Raw genomic sequence first — 19115 nt, forward strand, 5'->3', positions numbered from 1 at the left:
CATTGTAACAGGCCATCGTGTTGGCGTTCTCCACATATCTCTATAGAGTTAGAGGTCAGAGGTTAAACACAGTGTTTATCCGTCTGCATCCAAATAGTGCACTACTTTTTTGACCAGGGCCCATAGGGAATAGGGTGCTGTGTATAGACCAGGGCCCATAGGGAATAGGGTGCCTTGTATAGACCAGGGCCCATAGGGAATAGGGTGCTATTCCCTATATAGTGGTACTACTATAGACCAGAGCCCTATTCCCTATATAGTGGTACTACTATAGACCAGAGCCCTATTCCCTATATAGTACACTACTATAGACCAGAGCCCTATTCCCTATATAGTGGTACTACTATAGACCAGAGCCCTATTCCTTATATAGTGGTACTACTATAGACCAGAGCCCTATTCCCTATATAGTGGTACTACTATAGACCAGAGCCCTATTCCCTATATAGTGGTACTACTATAGACCAGGGCCCTATTCCCTATATAGTGGTACTACTATAGACCAGAGCCCTATTCCCTATATAGTGGTACTACTATAGACCAGAGCTCTATTCCCTATATAGTGGTACTACTATAGACCAGGGCCCTATTCCCTATATAGTGGTACTACTATAGACCAGAGCCCTATTCCCTATATAGTGGTACTACTATAGACCAGAGCCCTATTCCCTATATAGTGGTACTACTATAGACCAGAGCCCTATTCCCTATATAGTGGTACTACTATAGACCAGAGCCCTATTCCCTATATAGTGGTACTACTATAGACCAGGGCCTATATGAGTATATGAGGGTGACTGTGTGTGGTGGGGGGATGACTGTGTGTGGTGGGGGGATGACTGTGTGTGGTGGGGGGATGACTGTGTGTGGTGGGGGATTGACTGGTGTGTGTGTGGTGGGGGATGACTGTGTGTGGTGGGGGGATGACTGTGTGTGTGGTGGGGGGATGACTGTGTGTGTGGTGGGGGGATGACTGTGTGTGGTGGGGGGATGACTGTGTGTGTGGTGGGGGGGGATGACTGTGTGTGTGGGGGGGTGACTGTGTGTGGTGGGGGGATGATGACTGTGTGTGTGTGTGGTGGGGGATGACTGTGTGTGGTGGGGGGATGACTGTGTGTGGTGGGGGGATGACTGTGTGTGGTGGGGGGACTGTGTGTGGTGGGGGATGACTGTGTGTGTGGTGTGTGTGTGGTGGGGGGATGACTGTGTGTGGTGGGGGATGACTGTGTGTGTGGTGGGGGGGATGACTGTGTGTGGTGGGGGATGACTGTGTGTGTGGTGGGGGGATGACTGTGTGTGGTGGGGGGATGACTGTGTGTGGTGGGGGATGACTGTGTGTGGTGGGGGATGACTGTGTGTGTGGTGGGGGGGATGACTGTGTGTGGTGGGGGGGATGACTGTGTGTGGTGGGGGGATGACTGTGTGTGGTGGGGGGATGATGACTGTGTGTGGTGGGGGGATGACTGTGTGTGTGGTGGGGGGATGATGACTGTGTGTGGGGGGGTGTGTGTGGTGGGGGGATGACTGTGTGGGGGGGGGATGACTGTGTGTGGTGGGGGGATGACTGTGTGTGTGGTGGGGGATGACTGTGTGTGGTGGGGGGATGACTGTGGGGGGGTGTGTGGTGGGGGGATGACTGTGTGTGGTGGGGGATGACTGTGTGTGGTGGGGGGATGACTGTGTGTGGGGGGGGTGACTGTGTGTGGGGGGGATGACTGTGTGTGGGGGGGTGACTGTGTGTGGTGGGGGGATGACTGTGTGTGGTGGGGGGATGACTGTGTGTGGTGGGGGGATGACTGTGTGTGTGGTGGGGGGATGACTGTGTGTGTGACTGTGTGTGGTGGGGGATGACTGTGTGTGGTGGGGGATGACTGTGTGTGGTGGGGGGATGACTGTGTGTGGTGGGGGGGATGATGACTGTGTGTGGTGGGGGTGACTGTGTGTGGTGGGGAGATGACTGTGTGTGGGGGGGGATGACTGTGTGTGGTGGGGGGGATGACTGTGTGTGGTGGGGGATGACTGTGTGTGGTGGGGGATGACTGTGTGTGGTGGGGGGATGACTGTGTGTGGTGTGTGTGGTGGGGGGATGACTGTGTGTGGTGGGGGGATGACTGTGTGTGGTGGGGGGATGACTGTGTGTGTGGTGGGGGGATGACTGGTGGGGGGATGACTGTGTGTGGTGGGGGGATGACTGTGTGTGGTGGGGGGATGACTGTGTGTGGTGGGGGATGACTGTGTGTGTGGTGGGGGGATGATGACTGTGTGTGGTGGGGGGATGACTGTGTGTGGTGGGGGGATGACTGTGTGTGGTGGGGGATGACTGGGGGGGTGTGTGGTGGGGGGGGACTGTGTGTGGTGGGGGGATGACTGTGTGTGGTGTGTGGGGGGATGACTGTGTGTGGTGGGGGGATGACTGTGTGTGTGGTGGGGGGATGACTGTGTGTGGTGGGGGGATGACTGTGTGTGGTGGGGGGGATGACTGTGTGTGGTGGGGGGATGACTGTGTGTGGTGGGGGGATGACTGTGTGTGTGGTGGGGGGATGACTGTGTGTGTGTGGTGGGGGGATGACTGTGTGTGTGGTGGGGGGATGACTGTGTGTGGTGGGGGGATGACTGTGTGTGGTGGGGGGATGACTGTGTGTGGTGGGGGGATGACTGTGTGTGGTGGGGGGATGACTGTGTGGTGTGGGGGGATGACTGTGTGTGTGGTGGGGGGATGACTGTGTGTGGTGGGGGGATGACTGTGTGTGGTGGGGGGGATGATGACTGTGTGTGGTGGGGGGATGACTGTGTGTGGTGGTGGGGGGATGACTGTGTGTGGTGGGGGGATGACTGTGTGTGGTGGGGGGATGACTGTGTGTGGTGGGGGGATGACTGTGTGTGTGGTGGGGGGATGACTGTGTGTGGTGGGGGGATGACTGTGTGTGTGGGGGGATGACTGTGTGTGGTGGGGGGATGACTGTGTGGTGGGGGGATGACTGTGTGTGGTGGGGGGATGGGGGGGATGACTGTGTGTGGTGGGGGGATGACTGTGTGTGGTGGGGGGATGACTGTGTGTGGTGGGGGGATGACTGTGTGTGGTGGGGGGATGACTGTGGTGGGGGGATGACTGTGTGGTGGGGGATGACTGTGTGTGGTGGGGGGATGACTGTGTGTGTGTGGGGGGATGATGTGTGTGTGGTGGGGGATGACTGTGTGTGGTGTGTGTGGTGGGGGGATGACTGTGTGTGGTGGGGGATTGACTGTGTGTGGTGGGGGATGACTGTGTGTGTGGTGGGGGGATGACTGTGTGTGGTGGGGGGGGATGACTGTGTGTGGTGGGGGGATGACTGTGTGTGGTGGGGGGATGACTGTGTGTGGTGGGGGGATGACTGTGTGTGGTGGGGGGATGACTGTGTGTGGTGGGGGATTGACTGTGTGTGTGGTGGGGGATGACTGTGTGTGGTGGGGGGATGACTGTGTGTGGTGGGGGGATGACTGTGTGTGGTGGGGGGATGACTGTGTGTGTGGTGGGGGGATGACTGTGTGTGGTGGGGGGATGACTGTGTGTGGTGGGGGGATGACTGTGTGGGTGGGGGGATGACTGCGTGTGGTGGGGATTGACTGTGTGTGTGTGTGTGTGTGTGTGTGTGTGTGTGTGTGTGTGTGTGTGTGTGTGTGTGTGTGTGTTGGCGTGTGTTTCACTCACCCTATTAAAGCCAGATTTGATAAGGGGCATCACCGAGGCCTCCTCCCTGTCCGGCCTACAACAGCAAACACCAAAAAGATCAACAAAACCATTCAGATAAAAATGTATCAACAAAACCTCTCCAGAACAAAAGGTCTGTGTGGACAATATGACAAGTTCCATACAACTCTCTGGACTGATCAATACAGACTGGTATATAGATGAGACTATGATCATAGTGACTGGTATATAGATGAGACTATGATCATAGTGACTGGTATATAGATGGAGACTATGATCATAGTGACTGGTATATAGATGAGACTATGATCATAGTGACTGGTATACAGATGGAGACTATGATCATAGTGCCTGGTATATAGATGAGACTATGATCATAGTGACTGGTATACAGATGGAGACTATGATCATAGTGACTGGTATATAGCTGGAGACTATGATCATAGTGACTGGTATATAGCTGAGACTATGATCATAGTGACTGGTATATAGATGAGACTATGATCATAGTGACTGGTATATAGATGGAGACTATGATCATAGTGACTGGTATATAGATGAGACTATGATCATAGTGACTGGTATATAGATGGAGACTATGATCATAGTGACTGGTATATAGATGGAGACTATGATCATAGTGACTGGTATATAGATGAGACTATGATCATAGTGACTGGTATATAGATGAGACTATGATCATAGTGACTGGTATATAGATGGAGACTATGATCATAGTGACTGGTATATAGATGAGACTATGATCATAGTGACTGGTGTATAGATGAGACTATGATCATAGTGACTGGTATATAGATGAGACTATGATCATAGTGACTGGTATATAGATGGAGACTATGATCATAGTGACTGACTGGTATATAGATGAGATATAGATGAGACTATGATCATAGTGACTGGTATATAGATGGAGACTATGATCATAGTGACTGGTATATAGATGGAGACTATGATCATAGTGACTGGTATATAGATGGAGACTATGATCATAGTGACTGGTATATAGATGGAGACTATGATCATAGTGACTGGTATATAGATGGAGACTATGATCATAGTGACTGGTATATAGATGGAGACTATGATCATAGTGACTGGTATATAGATGGAGACTATGATCATAGTGACTGGTATATAGATGAGACTATGATCATAGTGACTGGTATATAGATATGATCATAGTGACTGGTATATAGATGAGACTATGATCATAGTGACTGGTATATAGATGGAGACTATGATCATAGTGACTGGTATATAGATGAGACTATGATCATAGTGACTGGTATATAGATGGAGACTATGATGACTGGTATATAGATAGTGACTGGTCATATAGATAGGAGACTATGATCATAGTGACTGGTATATAGATGAGACTATGATCATAGTGACTGGTATATAGATGGAGACTATGATCATAGTGACTGGTATATAGATGGAGACTATGATCATAGTGACTGGTATATAGATGGAGACTATGATCATAGTGACTGGTATATAGATGGAGACTATGATCATAGTGACTGGTATATAGATGGAGACTATGATCATAGTGACTGGTATATAGATGAGACTATGATCATAGTGACTGGTATATAGATGGAGACTATGATCATAGTGACTGGTATATAGATGGAGACTATGATCATAGTGACTGGTATATAGATGGAGACATAGTGATCATAGTGACTGGTATATAGATGGAGACTATGATCATAGTGACTGGTATATAGATGAGACTATGATCATAATGACTGGTATATAGATGGAGACTATGATCATAGTGACTGGTATATAGATGAGACTATGATCATAGTGACTGGTATATAGATGGAGACTATGATCATAGTGACTGGTATATAGATGGAGACTATGATCATAGTGACTGGTATATAGATGGAGACTATGATCATAGTGACTGGTATATAGATGGAGACTATCAGGACATAGAGGAGGGAGCGGAGGGAAACATACTGGTATTTACTATCAGTGACTATCACAGTGTTTTCTGAAGAGGTCACCGCCCTGATGGACCTGAAGGGAAAACAAAGACACACATTTATCATTTAGCTAGAAAACATACCAAAGAGCCATCAAATCAATGGAGCAGGCCTAGACCTTCTGGTGCAGCTCTGATTCTCCCAGACCAAAGCTCTGTGTGCAGGATTGGTGCAGTGACTGGTATATAGAGCAGGCTATGATCTAGGCCCTGTGGTGCAGCTCTATGAGCAGGCCTAGGCCCTGTGGTGCAGCTCTATGAGCAGGCCTAGGCCCTGTGGTGCAACTCCATGAGCAGGTCTAGACCCTATGGTGCAGCTCTGATTCTCCCAGACCAAAGCTCTGTGTGCAGGACTGGGGCAGCTCTGTGAGCAGTCCTCGGCCCTGTGGTGCAGCTCTGTGAGCAGGCCTAGGCCCTGTGGTGCAGCTCCGTGAGCAGGCCTAGGCCCTGTGGTGTAGCTCCACGAGCAGATCTTGGCCCAGTGAAAGAATGCAGTGTAGCAGTCGTGGTCATCTGGATGTGGTTTCTCTTCAGCCAGTCACCATAAAGAAGCTTTAGTTCTCCACAGAGAGCCCTGCGTGTACACTGAACCTATAGACTGGCCAAGATGAATAAGGTTAACATACAGGCTATGGCCAGAGTCAATTAATGTTAGTAAACTTGTTTTTGGTTTGGGCCCGTGACTGGCTAAAGATTGGTGTGTGGAGGGGGAGGAGGGGGGGAGTTGTTGCTCGTTGAGAAGGGACCTGACTACACCAGGTAGCAGGGGACTGAGGTCAGGCACACCGCAGAAACTAGAAAACCCATCGTTCCAATTTGGTAAACCCATCCAGTCAGTAAGGATACTGCATCAGGGTGCTGTATTAGGATGCTGCATTAGGACCAGCTAGTAATGCACACCAGCATAGTATGCATGTATTAGGATGCTGCATTAGGATGCACACCAGCATAGTAACACACCTGCATAGTAACACACCTGCATAGGAACACACCAGCATAGTAACACACCAGCATAGTATGCATTAGGACCAGCATAGTAACACACCAGCATAGTAACACACCATGCATGTAACAGGACCAGCATAGTAACACACCAGGATAGTAACACACCAGGATAGTAACACACCAGCATAGTAACACACCAGGATGCTGTATTAGGACCAGCATAGTAACATATGCAGCATAGGATGCTGCATTAGATGCTGCATTAGTAACACACCAGCATAGTAACACACCAGCATAGTAACACACCAGCATAGTAACACACCAGCATAGTAACACACCAGCATAGTAACACACCAGCATAGTAACACACCAGCATAGTAACACACCAGCATAGTAACACACCAGCATAGTAACATTACCAGCATAGTAACACACCAGCATAGTAACACACCAGCACCAGCATAGTAACACACCAGGATAGTAATTAGGACACCAGCATAGTAACACACCAGCATAGTAACACACCAGCATAGTAACATAACAGCATAGTAACACACCAGCATAGTACATTACACCAGCATAGTAACACACCAGCATAGTAACACACAGGCATAGTAACATTACCAGCATAGTAACACACCAGCATAGTAACATAACAGCATAGTAACACACCAGCATAGTAACACACCAGCATAGTAACATAACAGCATAGTAACACACCAGCATAGTAACACAACAGCATAGTAACACACCAGCATAGTAACATACCAGCATAGTAACAAACCAACATGCCGTAACACACCAGCAAAGTAACACACAGGCATAGTAACACACCAGCAAAGTAACACACAGGCATAGTAACACACCAGCATAGTAACACACCAGCATAGTAACACACAGCATAGTAACACACCAGCATAGTAACACACAGGCATAGTAACACACCAGCATAGTAACACACCAGCATAGTAACACACCAGCATAGTAACATACCAGCATAGTAACACACCAGCATAGTAACACACCAGCATAGTAACACACCAGCATAGTAACACACCAGCATAGTAACACACCAGCATAGTAACACACCAGCATAGTAACACACCAGCATAGTAACACACCAGCATAGTAACACACCAGCATAGTAACACACCAGCATAGTAACACACAGCATAGTAACACACCAGCATAGTAACATAACAGCATAGTAACATACCAGCATAGTAACCTACCAGCATATTAACATACAAGCATAGTAACACACTGGCATAGTAACACACCAGCAGAGTGACACACAGGCATAGTAACATACCAGCATAGTAACACACAGGCATAGTAACATACCAGCATAGTAACACACGGGCATAGTAACATACCAGCATAGTAACATACCAGCATAGTAACACACCAGCAGAGTAACACACAGGCATAGTAACATAACAGCATAGTAACATAACAGCATAGTAACACACCAGCATAGTAACACACCGGTATAGTAACACACGGGCATAGTAACCAACCAGCATAGCAACACACCAGCATAGTAACCAACCAGCATAGCAACACACCAGCATAGTAACACACCAGCATAGTAACACACAGGCATAGTAACATACCAGCATAGTAACACACAGGCATAGTAACACACCAGCATAGTAACACACCAGCATAGTAACATACCAGCATAGTAACAAACCAACATAGTAACATATCAGCATAGTAACACACAGGCATAGTAACATAACAGCATAGTAACACACCAGCATAGTAACACACCAGCATAGTAACACACAGGCATAGTAACATACCAGCATAGTAACACAACATAGTAACACACCAGCATAGTAACACACCAGCATAGTAACATAACATAGTAACAAACCAACATAGTAACATATCAGCATAGTAACATACCAGCATAGTAACATACCAGCATAGTAACATACCAGCATAGTAACACACCAGCATAGTAACACACCAGCATAGTAACACACCAGCATAGTAACACACCAGCATAGTAACACACCAGCATAGTAACACACCAGCATAGTAACATAACAGCATAGTAACACAACAGCATAGTAACACACCAGCATAGTAATAACACCAGCATATACCTAACCTACTGATATAACAAGGTAACATACCAGCATATACCTAACCTACTGATATAACATACCAGCATATACAGTGCCTTGCGAAAGTATTCGGCCCCCTTGAACTTTGCGACCTTTTGCCACATTTCAGGCTTCAAACATAAAGATATAAAACTGTATTTTTTTGTGAAGAATCAACAACAAGTGGGACACAATCATGAAGTGGAACGACATTTATTGGATATTTCAAACTTTTTTAACAAATCAAAAACTGAAAAATTGGGCGTGCAAAATTATTCAGCCCTTTTACTTTCAGTGCAGCAAACTCTCTCCAGAAGTTCAGTGAGGATCTCTGAATGATCCAATGTTGACCTAAATGACTAATGATGATAAATACAATCCACCTGTGTGTAATCAAGTCTCCGTATAAATGCACCTGCACTGTGATAGTCTCAGAGGTCCGTTAAAAGCGCAGAGAGCATCATGAAGAACAAGGAACACACCAGGCAGGTCCGAGATACTGTTGTGAAGAAGTTTAAAGCTGGATTTGGATACAAAAAGATTTCCCAAGCTTTAAACATCCCAAGGAGCACTGTGCAAGCGATAATATTGAAATGGAAGGAGTATCAGACCACTGCAAATCTACCAAGACCTGGCCGTCCCTCTAAACTTTCAGCTCATACAAGGAGAAGACTGATCAGAGATGCAGCCAAGAGGCCCATGATCACTCTGGATGAACTGCAGAGATCTACAGCTGAGGTGGGAGACTCTGTCCATAGGACAACAATCAGTCGTATATTGCACAAATCTGGTCTTTATGGAAGAGTGGCAGGAAGAAAGCCATTTCTTAAAGATATCCATAAAAAGTGTCGTTTAAAGTTTGCCACAAGCCACCTGGGAGACACACCAAACATGTGGAAGAAGGTGCTCTGGTCAGATGAAACCAAAATTGAACTTTTTGGCAACAATGCAAAATGTTATGTTTGGCGTAAAAGCAACACCCTGAACACACCATACCCACTGTCAAACATGGTGGTGGCAGCATCATGGTTTGGGCCTGCTTTTCTTCAGCAGGGACAGGGAAGATGGTTAACATTGATGGGAAGATGGATGGAGCCAAATACAGGACCATTCTGGAAGAAAACATGATGGAGTCTGCAAAAGACCTGAGACTGGGACGGAGATTTGCCTTCCAACAAGACAATGATCCAAAACATAGAGCTAAATCTACAATGGAATGGTTCAAAAATAAACATATCCAGGTGTTAGAATGGCCAAGTCAAAGTCCAGACCTGAATCCAATCGAGAATCTGTGGAAAGAACTGAAAACTGCTGTTCACAAATGCTCTCCATCCAACCTCACTGAGCATACCAGCATAACTACTCGAGCTGTTTTGCAAGGAGGAATGGGAAAAAATGTCAGTCTCTCGATGTGCAAAACTGATAGAGACATACCCCAAGCGACTTACAGCTGTCATCGCAGCAAAAGGTGGCGCTACAAAGTATTAACTTAAGGGGCTAAATAATTTTGCACACCCAATTTTTCAGTTTTTGATTTGTTAAAAAAGTTTGAAATATCCAATAAATGTCGTTCCACTTCATGATTGTGTCCCACTTGTTGTTGATTCTTCACAAAAAAATACAGTTTTATATCTTTATGTTTGAAGCCTGAAATGTGGCAAAAGGTCGCAAAGTTCAAGGGGGCCAAGCACTGTATAACTACTGATATCGCATACCAGCACTATACCTAACCTACTGATATAACATACCAGCATATACCTAACCTACTGATATAACATACCAGCATATACCTAACCTACTGATATAACAAGGTAACATACCAGCATATACCTAACCTACTGATATAACATACCAGCATATACCTAACCTACTGATATAACAAGGTAACAGCATATACCTAACCTACTGATATAACATACCAGCATATACCTAACCTACTGATATAACAAGGTAACATACCAGCATATACCTAACCTACTGATATAACATACCAGCATATACCTAACCTACTGATATAACAAGGTAACATACCAGCATATACCTAACCTACTGATATAACATACCAGCATATACCTAACCTACTGATATAACATACCAGCATATACCTAACCTACTGATATAACATACCAGCATATACCTAACCTACTGATATAACATACCAGCATATACCTAACCTACTGATATAACATACCAGCATATACCTAACCTACTGATATAACAAGGTAACATACCATCATATACCTAACCTACTGATATAACATACCATCATATACCTAACCTGCTGATATAACAAGGTAACATACCAGCATATACCTAACCTACTGATATAACATACCAGCATATACCTAACCTACTGATATAACATATCAGCATATACCTAACCTACTGATATAACATACCAGCATATACCTAACCTACTGATATAACATACCAGCATATACCTAACCTACTGATATAACAAGGTAACATAACATATACCAGCATATACCTAACCTACTGATATAACATACCAGCATATACCTAACCTACTGATATAGGTAACATACCAGCATATACCTAACCTACTGATATAACATACCAGCATATACCTAACCTACTGATATAACATACCAGCATATACCTAACCTACTGATATAACAAGGTAACATACCAGCATATACCTAACCTACTGATATAACAAGGTAACGCATATCAGCATATACCTAACCTACTGATATAACATACCAGCATATACCTAACCTACTGATATAACATACCAGCATATACCTAACCTACTGATATAACAAGGTAACATACCAGCATATACCTAACCTACTGATATAACATACCAGCATATACCTAACCTACTGATATAACATACCAGCATATACCTAACCTACTGATATAACATACCAGCATATACCTAACCTACTGATATAACATATCAGCATATACCTAACCTACTGATATAACATATCAGCATATACCTAACCTACTGATATAACATATCAGCATATACCTAACCTACTGATATAACGTATCAGCATATACCTAACCTACTGATATAACAAGGTAACGTACCAGCATATACCTAACCTACTGATATAACATACCAGCATATACCTAACCTACTGATATAACATACCAGCATATAACTAACCTACTGATATAACATACCAGCATTTACCTAACCTACTGATATAACATACCAGCATATACCTAACCTACTGATATAACGTATCAGCATATACCTAACCTACTGATATAACAAGGTAACGTACCAGCATATACCTAACCTACTGATATAACATACCAGCATATACCTAACCTACTGATATAACAAGGTAACGTACCAGCATATACCTAACCTACTGATATAACATACCAGCATATACCTAACCTACTGATATAACATACCAGCATATACCTAACCTACTGATATAACAAGGTAACGTACCAGCATATACCTAACCTACTGATATAACATACCAGCATATACCTAACCTACTGATATAACATACCAGCATATACCTAACCTACTGATATAACAATACCAGCATATACCTAACCTACTGATATAACAAGGTAACATACCAGCATATACCTAACCTACTGATATAACATACCAGCATATACCTAACCTACTGATATAACAAGGTAACATACCAGCATATACCTAACCTACTGATATAACAAGGTAACATACCAGCATATACCTAACCTACTGATATAACATACCAGCATATACCTAACCTACTGATATAACAAGGTAACATACCAGCATATACCTAACCTACTGATATAACATACCAGCATATACCTAACCTACTGATATAACATACCAGCATATACCTAACCTACTGATATAACAAGGTAACATACCAGCATATACCTAACCTACTGATATAACATACCAGCATATACATATACCTAACCTACTGATATAACAAGGTAACGATACCGGCATAGTGATTCAGCGTCGAAGTATCTGGAATGTCTGTGGTCGATGATGACGAGGTCGTGGTGCTTTTCCTGGAAACACTCCAGCGCTGCCTCTGGCGTCCTCGCCACGTTACACCTGAAGTTGGCCTTCTCACACGCCCAGCAGAACCCATTATTCTGGCTGTCCTCTTTGGCAAATACTAACAGTACCTGTAAGGGGAGAGGTTAGGGGTTAAATGTCAAATACTAACTGTACCTTTAAGGGGAGAGGTTAGGGGTTAAAGGTCAAATACTAACAGTACCTGTAAGGGGAGAGGTTAAAGGTTAAATACTAACTGTACCTGTAATGGGAGAGGTTAAAGGTTAAATACTAACTGTACCTGTAATGGGAGAGGTTAAAGGTGAAATACTAACTGTACCTGTAATGGGAGATTAAAGGTTAAATACTAACTGTACCTGTAAGGGGAGAGGTTAAAGGTTAAATACTAACTGTACCTGTAATGGGAGAGGTTAAAGGTTAAATACTAACTGTACCTGTAATGGGAGAGGTTAAAGGTGAAATACTAACTGTACCTGTAATGGGAGATTAAAGGTTAAATACTAACTGTACCTGTAAGGGGAGAGGTTAAAGGTTAAATACTAACTGTACCTGTAATGGGAGAGGTTAAAGGTTAAATACTAACTGTACCTGTAAGGGGAGAGGTTAAAGGTTAAATACTAACTGTACCTGTAATGGGAGAGGTTAAAGGTTAAATACTAACTGTACCTGTAAGGGGAGAGGTTAAAGGTTAAATACTAACTGTACCTGTAATGGGAGAGGTTAAAGGTTAAAGGTGAAATACTAACTGTACCTGTAATGGGAGACACTGTGCGCACACACAACCACACACAGTCAGTGAGTGTACACATACACCCTCCTACCGAGCAGCATACTTTCACATAACCCCTTGCTTGCGTTAATCCACGGCTTTTAAGTGGCATCTAGGTTTCGCGCGCACACACACACACACACACACACACACACACACACACACACACACACACACACACACACAGAGAGAGAGAGAGAAGGCAGGTAGCTAGATGAGTCACTGGGCCTAACAGACGTCATCGTGGACCAGTTGGCAGGAGACACAATCAATGTACAGAATGGGAAGTTTGTTCAGCAGTCTCACGGTTTGCATCACAACTGCAAAATTGAGTTAAAGGTACAAAGACGTCTCTCTGTTCACTTACAGTCCAGGAGGCCAGGAGCTAGGAGGCTAGGAGCTAGGAGGCTAGGAGCTAGGAGGCCAGTAGCTAGGAGGCCAGGAGCTAGGAGGCCAGGAGCTAGGAGGCCAGGAGCTAGGAGGCCAGGAGCTAGGAGGCCAGGAGTTAGGCCAGGAGCTAGGAGGACAGGAGCTAGGAGGCCAGGAGCTAGGAGGCCAGGAGCTAGGAGGCCAGGAGTTAGGAGGCTAGGAGCTAGGAGGACAGGAGGCCAGGAGCTAGGAGGCCAGGAGTTAGGAGGCTAGGAGCTAGGAGGCTAGGAGGCCAGGAGCTAGGAGGCTAGGAGTCAGGAGGCTAGGAGCTAGGAGGACAGGAGGCCAGGAGCTTGGAGGCCGGGAGCTAGGAGGCCAGGATCTAGGAGGACAGGAGCTAGGAGGCCAGGAGCTAGGAGGCCAGGAGGTAGGAGGACAGGAGCTAGGAGGCCAGAAGCTAGGAGGACAGGAGCTAGGAGGACAGGAGCTAGGAGGCCGGGAGCTAGGAGGCTAGGAGCTAGGAGTCTAGGAGGCCAGGAGGCTAGGAGGACAGGAGCTAGGAGCTCGGAGGACAGGAGCTCGGAGGCCAGAAGCTAGGAGGCCAGGAGCTAGTAGGCTAGGAGCTAGGAGGACAGGAGGCCAGGAGCTAGGAGGCCGGGAGCTCGGAGGCTAGGAGATAGGAGGCCAGGAGCTAGGAGGACAGGAGGCCAGGAGGCCAGGAGCTAGGAGGACAGGAGGCCAGGAGCTAGGAGGACATGAGCTAGGAGGACAGGAGCTAGGAGGCTCGGAGCTAGGAGGCCAGGAGCTAGGAGGCCAGGAGGCTAGGAGGACAGGAGCTAGGAGCTCGGAGGACAGGAGCTCGGAGGCTAGGAGCTAGGAGGCCAGGAGCTAGTAGGCTAGGAGCTAGGAGGACAGGAGGCCAGGAGCTAGGAGGCCGGGAGCTCGGAGGCTAGGAGATAGGAGGCCAGGAGCTAGGAGGACAGGAGGCCAGGAGCTAGGAGGACATGAGCTAGGAGGACAGGAGCTAGGAGGCTCGGAGCTAGGAGGCCAGGAGCTAGGAGGCCAGGAGCTAGGAGGCCAGGAGCTAGGAGGACAGGAGCTAGGAGGACAGGAGCTAGGAGGCCAGGAGCTAGGAGGCCAGGAGCTAGGAGGACATGAGCTCGGAGGACAGGAGCTAGGAGGACAGGAGCTAGGAAGCCAGGAGCGAGGAGGCTAGGAGCTAGGAGGTCAAATATTTGTCAAACACCTATTTTTCAGTGGCAAATGATGGCAGTGGCAATTGATGAGACTATAACAGACAAGAAATTTTTTACAAAAATGATTTTTCATTTCAGTTCACTAAAACAAGACAAAATTATCTTTGTGACTAAAATCTGACTACTACGTGGACTGGATAACAGTTTTTTTGAAAAGATTGAAAGCTTTTTAGTAATAAGCACAATTAATATTCGCAGGACAGATGCAAAGCGCAGCTATAGTTCAGCAGTGGGAAGGATGCATCAAACCCAGCATCAAACCCAGCACACACAGACTCAGCTGGTGAGCTGCAGGGGAGAAAGAGATGAGTGTGGGAAGACAGGCAGACTGGCTCCGCCTCCGATTATACCCATCTCGCAGGCGACTTTCTTAGTTCACCTTTTAGCTAATAACTAGTCATCAGCAGCCTTCTAGTTAGCTCCCCTTTGTCTGGAGCTGCTTCAGGAAATTAAAAACAATAGTAGCATTGAGTTTAATAGTAAAACAACAGTCGAGCTATGTTTTTCTCTCCCTTGAATAGGTTATAGAAAAGTAGACTGTCTGAAATTATAGTCTGGCCCTCCCAGTTTTCCCTCTGCATTTCATATACAGGATCCTTAGCCAACGTAGCCGAGTCTCCTCCTTTTCCTCAGAGAAAAACGTCTTGATTCGAGCCGGCGCTACGTTTGTTTTCTTTCTATAGTTCCTTTCTTTAGGCTAAAACCTTGTTCAGTCATGTTACCTCATTAACTAGCTATAGCTAACAACCTGGGGTGTGTTCAGTTGGACGCAACGTTTAGATAGAAATATGCTATGAAGAATAAACATGCCGATCTGACATGTTGTATAAGGAATAAAAACGGCTCTATTCAAGGAATTTCTATCTACAACGTTCGAGAAAGTTTTACAACTTGGCCTTGGTAACATTACCAGTAGCCTACTGAGTGTAGCCATGGTAACATTACCAGTAGCCTACTGAGTGTAGCCATGGTAACATTACCAGTAGCCTATTGAGTGTAGCCATGGTAACATTACCAGTAGCCTACTGAACATAGCCATGGTAACACAATATCTGACTGGGTTAATAACTCCTCTATATCTGACTGGGTTAATAACTCCTCTATATCTGACTGGGTTAATAACTCCTCTATATCTGACTGGGTTAATAACTCCTCTATATCTGACTGGGTTAATAACTCCTCTATATCTGACTGGGTTAATAACTCCTCTATATCTGACTGGGTTAATAACTCCTCTATATCTGACTGGGTTAATAACTCCTCTGACTGGGTTAATAACTCCTCTATATCTGACTGGGTTAATAACTCCTCTATATCTGACTGGGTTAATAACCCCTCTATATCTGACTGGGTTAATAACTCCTCTGACTGGGTTAATAACTCTTCTGACTAGGTTAATAACTCCTCTATATCTGACTGGATTAATAACTCCTCTATATCTGACTGGGTTAATAACTCCTCTATATCTGACTGGGTTAATAACTCCTCTATATCTGACTGGGTTAATAACTCCTCTATATCTGACTGGGTTAATAACCCCTCTATATCTGACTGGGTTAATAACTCCTCTATATCTGACTGGGTTAATAACTCCTCTATATCTGACTGGGTTAATAACTCCTCTATATCTGACTGGGTTAATAACTCCTCTATATCTGACTGGGTTAATAACTCCTCTATATCTGACTGGGTTAATAACTCCTCTATATCTGACTGGGTTAATAACCCCTCTATATCTGACTGGGTTAATAACCCCTCTATATCTGACTGGGGAAAATAACTCCTCTATATCTGACTGGGTTAATAACTCCTCTATATCTGACTGGGGAAAATAACTCCTCTATATCTGACTGGGTTAATAACTCCTCTATATCTGACTGGGTTAATAACTCCTCTATATCTGACTGGGTTAATAACTCCTCTATATCTGACTGGGTTAATAACTCCTCTATATCTGACTGGGTTAATAACTCCTCTATATCTGACTGGGTTAATAACTCCTCTATATCTGACTGTTAATAACTCCTCTATATCTGACTGGGTTAATAACCCTCTATATCTGACTGGGTTAATAACTCCTCTATATCTGACTGGGTTAATAACTCCTCTATATCTGACTGGGTTAATAACTCCTCTATATCTGACTGGGTTAATAACTCCTCTATATCTGACTGGGTTAATAACTCCTCTATATCTGACTGGGTTAATAACCCCTCTATATCTGACTGGGGAAAATAACTCCTCTATATCTGACTGGGTAAATAACTCCTCTATATCTGACTGGGTTAATAACTCCTCTGACTGGGTTAATAACTCCTCTATATCTGACTGGGGAAAATAACTCCTCTATATCTGACTGGGTTAATAACCCCTCTATATCTGACTGGGTAAATAACTCCTCTATATCTGACTGGGTTAATAACTCCTCTATATCTGACTGGGTTAATAACTCCTCTATATCTGACTGGGTTAATAACCCCTCTATATCTGACTGGGTTAATAACCCCTCTATATCTGACTGGGTAAATAACCCCTCTATATCTGACTGGGTTAATAACCCCTCTATATCTGACTGGGTAAATAACTCCTCTATATCTGACTGGGTTAATAACTCCTCTATATCTGACTGGGTTAATAACTCCTCTATATCTGACTGGGGAAAATAACTCCTCTATATCTGACTGGGTAAATAACTCCTCTATATCTGACTGGGTTAATAACTCCTCTATATCTGACTGGGTTAATAACCCCTCTGACTGGGTTAATAACTCCTCTGACAGGGTTAATAACTCCTCTATATCTGACTGGGTTAATAACCCCTCTGACTGGGTTAATAACTCCTCTGACTGGGTTAATAACTCCTCTATATCTGACTGGGTTAATAACCCCTCTATATCTGACTGGGTTAATAACCCCTCTATATCTGACTGGGTAAATAACTCCTCTATATCTGACTGGGTTAATAACTCCTCTATATCTGACTGCGTTAATAACTCCTCTATATCTGACTGGGGAAAATAACTCCTCTATATCTGACTGGGTTAATAACTCCTCTGACTGGGTAAATAACTCCTCTATATCTGACTGGGTTAATAACTCCTCTGACTGGGTAAATAACTCCTCTATATCTGACTGGGTTAATAACTCCTCTATATCTGACTGGGTTAATAACCCCTCTGACTGGGTAAATAACTCCTCTATATCTGACTGGGTTAATAACTCCTCTGACTGGGTTAATAACTCCTCTATATCTGACTGGGTTAATAACCCCTCTATATCTGACTGGGTTAATAACCCCTCTATATCTGACTGGGTAAATAACTCCTCTATATCTGACTGGGTAAATAACTCCTCTATATCTGACTGGGTTAATAACTCCTCTATATCTGACTGGGTTAATAACTCCTCTGACTGGGTTAATAACTCCTCTATATCTGACTGGGTTAATAACTCCTCTATATCTGACTGGGTTAATAACCCCTCTATATCTGACTGGGTAAATAACTCCTCTATATCTGACTGGGTTAATAACTCCTCTGACTGGGTTAATAACTCCTCTGACTGGGTTAATAACTCCTCTGACAGGGTTAATAACTCCTCTATATCTGACTGGGTTAATAACCCCTCTGACAGGGTTAATAACTCCTCTGACAGGGTTAATAACCCCTCTATATCTGACTGGGTTAATAACCCCTCTATATCTGACTGGGTTAATAACTCCTCTATATCTGACTGGGTTAATAACTCCTCTATATCTGACTGGGTTAATAACTCCTCTATATCTGACTGGGTTAATAACTCCTCTATATCTGACTGGGTTAATAACTCCTCTATATCTGACTGGGTTAATAACTCCTCTATATCTGACTGGGTTAATAACCCCTCTATATCTGACTGGGGAAAATAACTCCTCTATATCTGACTGGG

General features: G+C 44.8%; 1 pseudogene; it reads right to left on the bottom strand.

Moving 5' to 3' along the window:
• The window catches only part of LOC135552488 (high affinity cAMP-specific and IBMX-insensitive 3',5'-cyclic phosphodiesterase 8A-like), a 162118-nt pseudogene that overhangs the window by 50958 nt on the left and 92045 nt on the right, over nt 1-19115 (bottom strand).

The sequence above is a fragment of the Oncorhynchus masou genome, chromosome 2 (assembly GCF_036934945.1).
Source record: "Oncorhynchus masou masou isolate Uvic2021 chromosome 2, UVic_Omas_1.1, whole genome shotgun sequence".
Classification (NCBI taxonomy): domain Eukaryota; kingdom Metazoa; phylum Chordata; class Actinopteri; order Salmoniformes; family Salmonidae; genus Oncorhynchus; species Oncorhynchus masou.